Source organism: Arabidopsis thaliana, chromosome 3, assembly GCF_000001735.4.
Source record: "Arabidopsis thaliana chromosome 3, partial sequence".
Taxonomy (NCBI): Eukaryota; Viridiplantae; Streptophyta; class Magnoliopsida; order Brassicales; family Brassicaceae; genus Arabidopsis; species Arabidopsis thaliana.
This window is the reverse complement of record NC_003074.8, coordinates 13,800,418-13,806,300: the sequence shown is the minus strand read 5'-3', so window position 1 is coordinate 13,806,300 and position 5,883 is coordinate 13,800,418. Positions and strand designations below refer to the sequence as shown.

General features: G+C 41.7%; 1 pseudogene across 1 annotated transcript; it reads right to left on the bottom strand.

Annotated features, from left to right (window-relative positions):
- Window positions 1-347: 347 nt before the first annotated feature.
- Window positions 348-3,128, bottom strand: AT3G33069 (annotated as a pseudogene; the record flags this gene model as incomplete). Its single annotated transcript has 1 exon — window positions 348-3,128.
- Between the last annotated feature and the right edge of the window lie 2,755 nt (window positions 3,129-5,883).

Genomic DNA, 5,883 nt, shown 5'->3' with positions numbered 1-5,883 from the left:
CCTCTGGTGCGGGATACTCGATCTCCATGTCAATCGAGTGCTCAATCGCACACTCATAACGCTTTGTTCCCCTTGTGATCGAGTATTGGTGAATTTTTTTTGAATTTTTATGAACGAAACCAAAAGGTACTCGACCCTCCAACTGGATCTCCACCTATGAGATGGAGTAAAATTTTTTGAATTTTTACTCTATCTCCAGGTTACTTCTCTATTCCTGAGCACCACAAACACAACCAAACGAATCAAAAATAACAAGAAAGAAAAATTATTTACAAGGATAATCATGGGACTTCCTCCCAAGTGTGCTTGTTTTAAGTCTCTAGCTTGACTCCTCACATTCATTAGGCTTAAGGAGGGTGATAGAGAAGGATTGAAATCTTCTCTTCTTCCTTAGCAGATACAACATCGGACTTAGCATGCTCTCTTGAGATGTTTGTAATTGAGTACTCAATGGCCCTTGCCTTGTAAGCTTCTTTTATTTCTTGTGGGTAATCTTCTTCTTCAGACCATTTTGAAACAAATTTCTTCTTTGATATAGCTTCAATGTCGAGTTGAGGTTGAATAGTTTCCCTTTGCATCAGACTCACTTTATCCCTAAATTCCTCAACAGTGCAAGCTAGCTTCTGGATGGTTTCTTCTTGGAGATCAGACTTCCTTTTAAGTTCTAGCCAATCAACTACACAGAGCGTACTAGATTGAGTGGTTGAGCTTGAAGGTCGTGTTGGAGCTAAACTTGGTTCCTTTACTCTTTCAGTCTCAAATCCATCTTTTGTAACCACTCCTTGGACCCAAAGGTCTGTCCCTCTATGGTTGATCTTCTTGGAGCTTTGCTGATGTCAAACACTAACCTTATATCCTTCCCAAGATTGAGAATAATCTTTCCATCTTTGACGTCTATCACCACTCCAACTGAGGCCAAGAAAGGTCTTCCTAGGATCAGAGGATCTTTAGGTTCTTCATCCATCTCAAGCACAACAAAGTCTGTTGGCACTTCTACTCCATTAATCTTGATAGGCATATCTTCTAGTAGGCCATAGGGTTTCCTTAAGGTCCTATCAGCAAGGATCAAAGATAGGTCGCACGGCTTATATTTGACAAATCCCAGCTTCCTTGCCACAGATAGTGGCATTAGGCTGACGGAAGCTCCTAAATCACATAGACAGTTGCTGAAAGCCAGTTGCCTAATAGAGCATGGTAGAGTAAAAGATCCTGGATCTTCCAACTTTTCTTGAACAATATTCTTTTGGATGATTGCACTACACTTGTGAGTTAACGCCACCGTTCCTTGAACTTCTTTGTGTGAGTCCGATATCAGCGCAAGACAGTCTACTAGAGGCATTGTGATTTCAAGGTTCTTCAATTGTTTTTCCAAGAGAGCTTCATACTTCTTTATTAGTTGCTTCTTGAATCTCCCTGGAAATGGTAGTGGAGGCTTGTAGGGTGGAGGAACAAAGACTTTATCCTTGGTTTTAGCAGAGACATGCTTTTTAACAGAAGAAAGTACTGCTTGAGCTTGCGATCGAGTACTGCGATCGAGTATGGGCTCCTCTATTGCTATTTCAGCTGGAATTTCATTCTGAACTAAATCCTCCCCTTCTTGAACTTCACTGTCCCTAGTGATAGAGGTAGAGGCATGTCGAGTTGGCAGCTCTCGATCATGGCAGATAGTGATGGCGTGAGCAGTGACGTACTCCTTAGGGTTCTTGATTGCTTTCCCAGGAAGCTGGCCTGGGTTGTTATAAACAGATGGTGGAGCGAGGATGCCTTCCACATGTCTCATCCTAGTGCTCAGTGATTCAAACTTGCTGTTAAGTTTAACGCTTTATCGGTCGACTTTGTTGTTTAATTTAACAAGTTTCTTAGCGATTTCCATTGCTCATGTGGCTTGTCCTTGAATGAGGTGCTGGAGCATTTTCAATTATGTCTGAATTCTGATGTGCAGGTGCTTGTTGTTGATGTGGTATGAAACCAGGTGGTGGCTGATGTTGTTGATATCCTCCTTGAAACTGCTGCTTTGGAACAAACCCTTGGCTTTGGTTGTAAGGAACAACCGATTTGGGTTGGTTCTGCTGCTGCTGAGGGTAGACTTGATCCTGAGGGTTGGCGATATTGGTGCTTCTGTATGACAAATTTAGGTTGGGTCTGTAATTGTTGTACCCCTTGTTGTAGCCACCTTGATTCTGAACATAGCTGTCAGCACACTCATCATTCTCCCCTTCTTGTACTTGGAATGGTTCATCTTCAGAGATGAGGTGAACATGTTTCTGCTGTACTTGGAGGATTTTGTCTAGTTTGTCATTGAGAGCTTTCATGTCTCTACGGTGCTTGTCATTAGAGTCAAAACTAGTGCGGATGCTTTTGTCATAATCTTCATTATAATTACCATCCGACTGAGCAAAGTTTTCAACTAGCTCCCACCCTTCTTCAACATCCTTCTTCAGGAAATTCCCATTTGAAGCGGTGTCAAGCAGCATCCTGATCTTGGGAAGGACACCTCTGTAAAGAGTGCTGAGAAGTGAAGCTTTTTTGAACTCGTGATGAGGGCATTTTGTCTGATAGCCTTTGAAGCGCTCCCATGCTTCATAGAAGGTTTCAGCATTCTGCCGTGTGAATCCAGATATCTCATTCCGGAGTCTGGCAGTTCTGGAGTTGGAGAAAAATTTAGCCAGGAAGGCTTTCTTGCAGTCGTCCCAGGTTGTGACTGATCCCTGGGGTAGCGTCTTCTCCCACAGATGGGCTTTGTCTCCAAGTGAAAACGGGAACAGGCGAAGCTTGAAACCATCTTCACTAACTCCATTAATCTTTGTAAGGATGTAGAGCCTTTCAAACTCGTCCAGGTGATCGAGTGGGTCTTCCATTGGCAGGCCGTGAAATTTGTTACCCTGAACCATAGCAATGAGACCGCTCTTGATCTCGAAATTGTTGTTCTGAACCGGCGGAGGAACAATGCCATGACGCAGGTTATGGTTGTGTGGGAAGTCGCCAACGCCAATGTTATTGGGCAATTCTTGCTCATCTACAATGTCAGCCATCGTATGTGTAAGTGTCTGTTCTCTGAAAGAGCGAGCGATGCAGTCGATGTTGTCGTTGAAGAGGAGGTTCTGATGTCCTTTTGACCGTGTTTGCATACAACAGATATCAGCACAGCTTGGACAGACCAATCAGAGACTGGTCCAGGGAAGCTGGTGAATGTGAGTACCTGAAACACAGAAACAGAGAAAAAGACACAGAGTCAGCAACCTTGTAACAAACGAACTTGATCTTAACGTTTCCAAAAATCTCAAATATAGCATAGAAAACACCCAATTGGCAACGGCGCCAAATTGATAGTAGGTTTTTAGTCAATTATCCTAAAACACTATCATGTCGTTGTAGTATTTTAGGTGTCAATCCAAATGAGTGTGATGCAGACAGATGAGATATGGTCAGAAGTTGCTAAGTCAAGCCAAGCAGAATTTGGTTGGTTTTCTAACAGTCCTAGTGTTGATGCAGAAAACAGTAAAAAGTCACAGAAATGACTGATATACTCGATCGCAGGGTCGACTGCCAGAAGGGACCCTGTGATCGAGTACAACAGGATGACAGAGAGTGAAAATGCAGAAATGGACCAGTTTACTCTATCACGCAGTCTCACTGTTAGTAGACTGTTGTGATCGAGTATAACGTTTGAAAACAGAAAAATACTAAAATTCAATAGCAAGTGAATGAAGCAGGTAAGTAAACAGAGAAATCAATTGGATGAGAAATTCCTAAGGATGGGGTAATCGAATAGTGTGGTCTCCTTGATCAATTCAGTTGGTTAACAAATCTCAATTAAGATATCCCTAGACAACAGGTTCAACAACAGATTAATTCACTCCCGTGATAGAAATCCTCAAGCATAGCTAGACACAGACCTAATTCCCATTAGCGATCTCTAACTAAGCGGGCAATAAGAACCGACTGTTAAAGCCAATAACCGCTCTAAACGGCCAATCCCTTGGGATAGATACGATTATCACTGGAATTAGTAGATCCAACGTTCCATTAAACGCCTTATGGGCGCTGGAACGTCTGAGATCGGATTCTAGTTGATCAGAAAGGAATAAGCAGTAAACACAACTAATCAAGAAGGGATTCAATAAATCTACACTTAACCAACAGATTCGACCAGGGGTTCCACAACTACTCTATCCCATCCTCAGAAATCCTAATCACTACTTAGACAACATGCTTAAAGACAATAACATAGAAACGAAAGATGAACAAGCAAATGAAAGCAAAATCTGAATAACTTAGAAGAAAAATCGAAATACAAAGTTGTAGGAATGAAAAGCGGCTGCTGAATAATAGTGCAAAATTCGTGTCTAAAAAGTGCATGTCTCAGGGCGAAACCCTTAGAGACTTATTTATACTAAGATAAGAAAGCGAGCTTCGAGCCCACTTAACGGCCCATGGACGGCGTGATCAAGAGTGTCGGCTCAAAGTGGGCTTCCTGATGGGCTTCGAATGGGCTTCGAATGGGCCTTCTCTTCTCTTCTCTTTCCGATGCTCAGGTTGTCTGGTTGAGTGCGGATTGATAAGAGGGTCGAGGTGGTGGTCGAGTAGGTTGGTTGACAGAATGGTCTGGGCTGCTTCTTGGCATCTGTGATCGAGTAAGTGTGTCAGTTGTGAGGATGGACTGGTTCTTCTCCTCTGCGATAGAGTATAACTGGTGAACTGGCAAAGTGGATTGCATGGTCGCCTCTGCGATAATGGACTGCCTCCTCTCCTCTGCGGTCGAGTAGAAGTGTATGGATGGACTACTGAGCTGACTGCTTTCCTCTCTGCTACTGGTGATCGAGTGTTTTTGGTGGAAGTGTCACTTTCTGTTCTGTTTTCCCTCTTTCTGAGCACCAATAGCTCCAAAACACCTGAAACAACTCCAAAATGCAAAATGTATGCAAGACTAGTCCTAGACTCGACTAAAGATGCAAAATGTACAAAAATGATGGTGAATGCTATGAAAGATGGATGAAACTATACTCAAAATGGTGATAAAAGGATGTGTAAAACATGCAAATTATAGACATATCAACTACTCTCGCCCAAGCACGCTTAACTACATAGTTCTGATGGGATCTGGTGCATTAATGCTGGTATGTTTGCATCTGTTACTACATGCAATGCAATCGTATCTATTCTTTTTTGAAGACTTTATGATCCATTTGCCGTGGGTCCCACCAGCTATGTAGGAATACCCTATCTTGTTTATAAGAGCTTTGATACATGCAAAATATTCGAAAACAATGTCCGAACATATAATGTTTGCTCCGTAATATAGCAAAGATCACGAAAAGGCCTGAAAAAGTACATTAAGGTCCAAATTTGGAATAGAAAAAAAAACAATGGAAGAATTCCATTGCGATTCCTCATTCATCGGAGAGCTCTCTTTTGGCTTTCCGAAAATGTATTACATGTCAAGTTTGGCCTCACGGTCTAAAAGTTATAGAGTCATACATTTTTAATAAAAAAAAAAATAAAAAAAACTAAAAAAATATGAATGCAACACGAAGACTTTCCGGGAGGTCACCCATACTAGTACTAATCTTGCCCGAGCACGCTTAACTGCGGAGTTCTGATGGGATCCGGTGCATTAGTGCTGGTATGGTAGCATCCATTACTACATGCAATGCAATCGTATCGATTCTTTTTTGAAGACTTTATGTTCCATTTGCCGTGGGTCCCACCAGCTATGTAGGAATACCCTATCTTGTTTATAAGAGCTTTGATACATGCAAAATATTCGAAAACAATGTCTGAACATATAATTTTCGCCCTGTAATATAACAAAGATCATGAAAAGTCCCAAAAAAGTACAATAAGGTCAAAATTTATAGTAGAAAAAAAACAAAAAAAGAATTC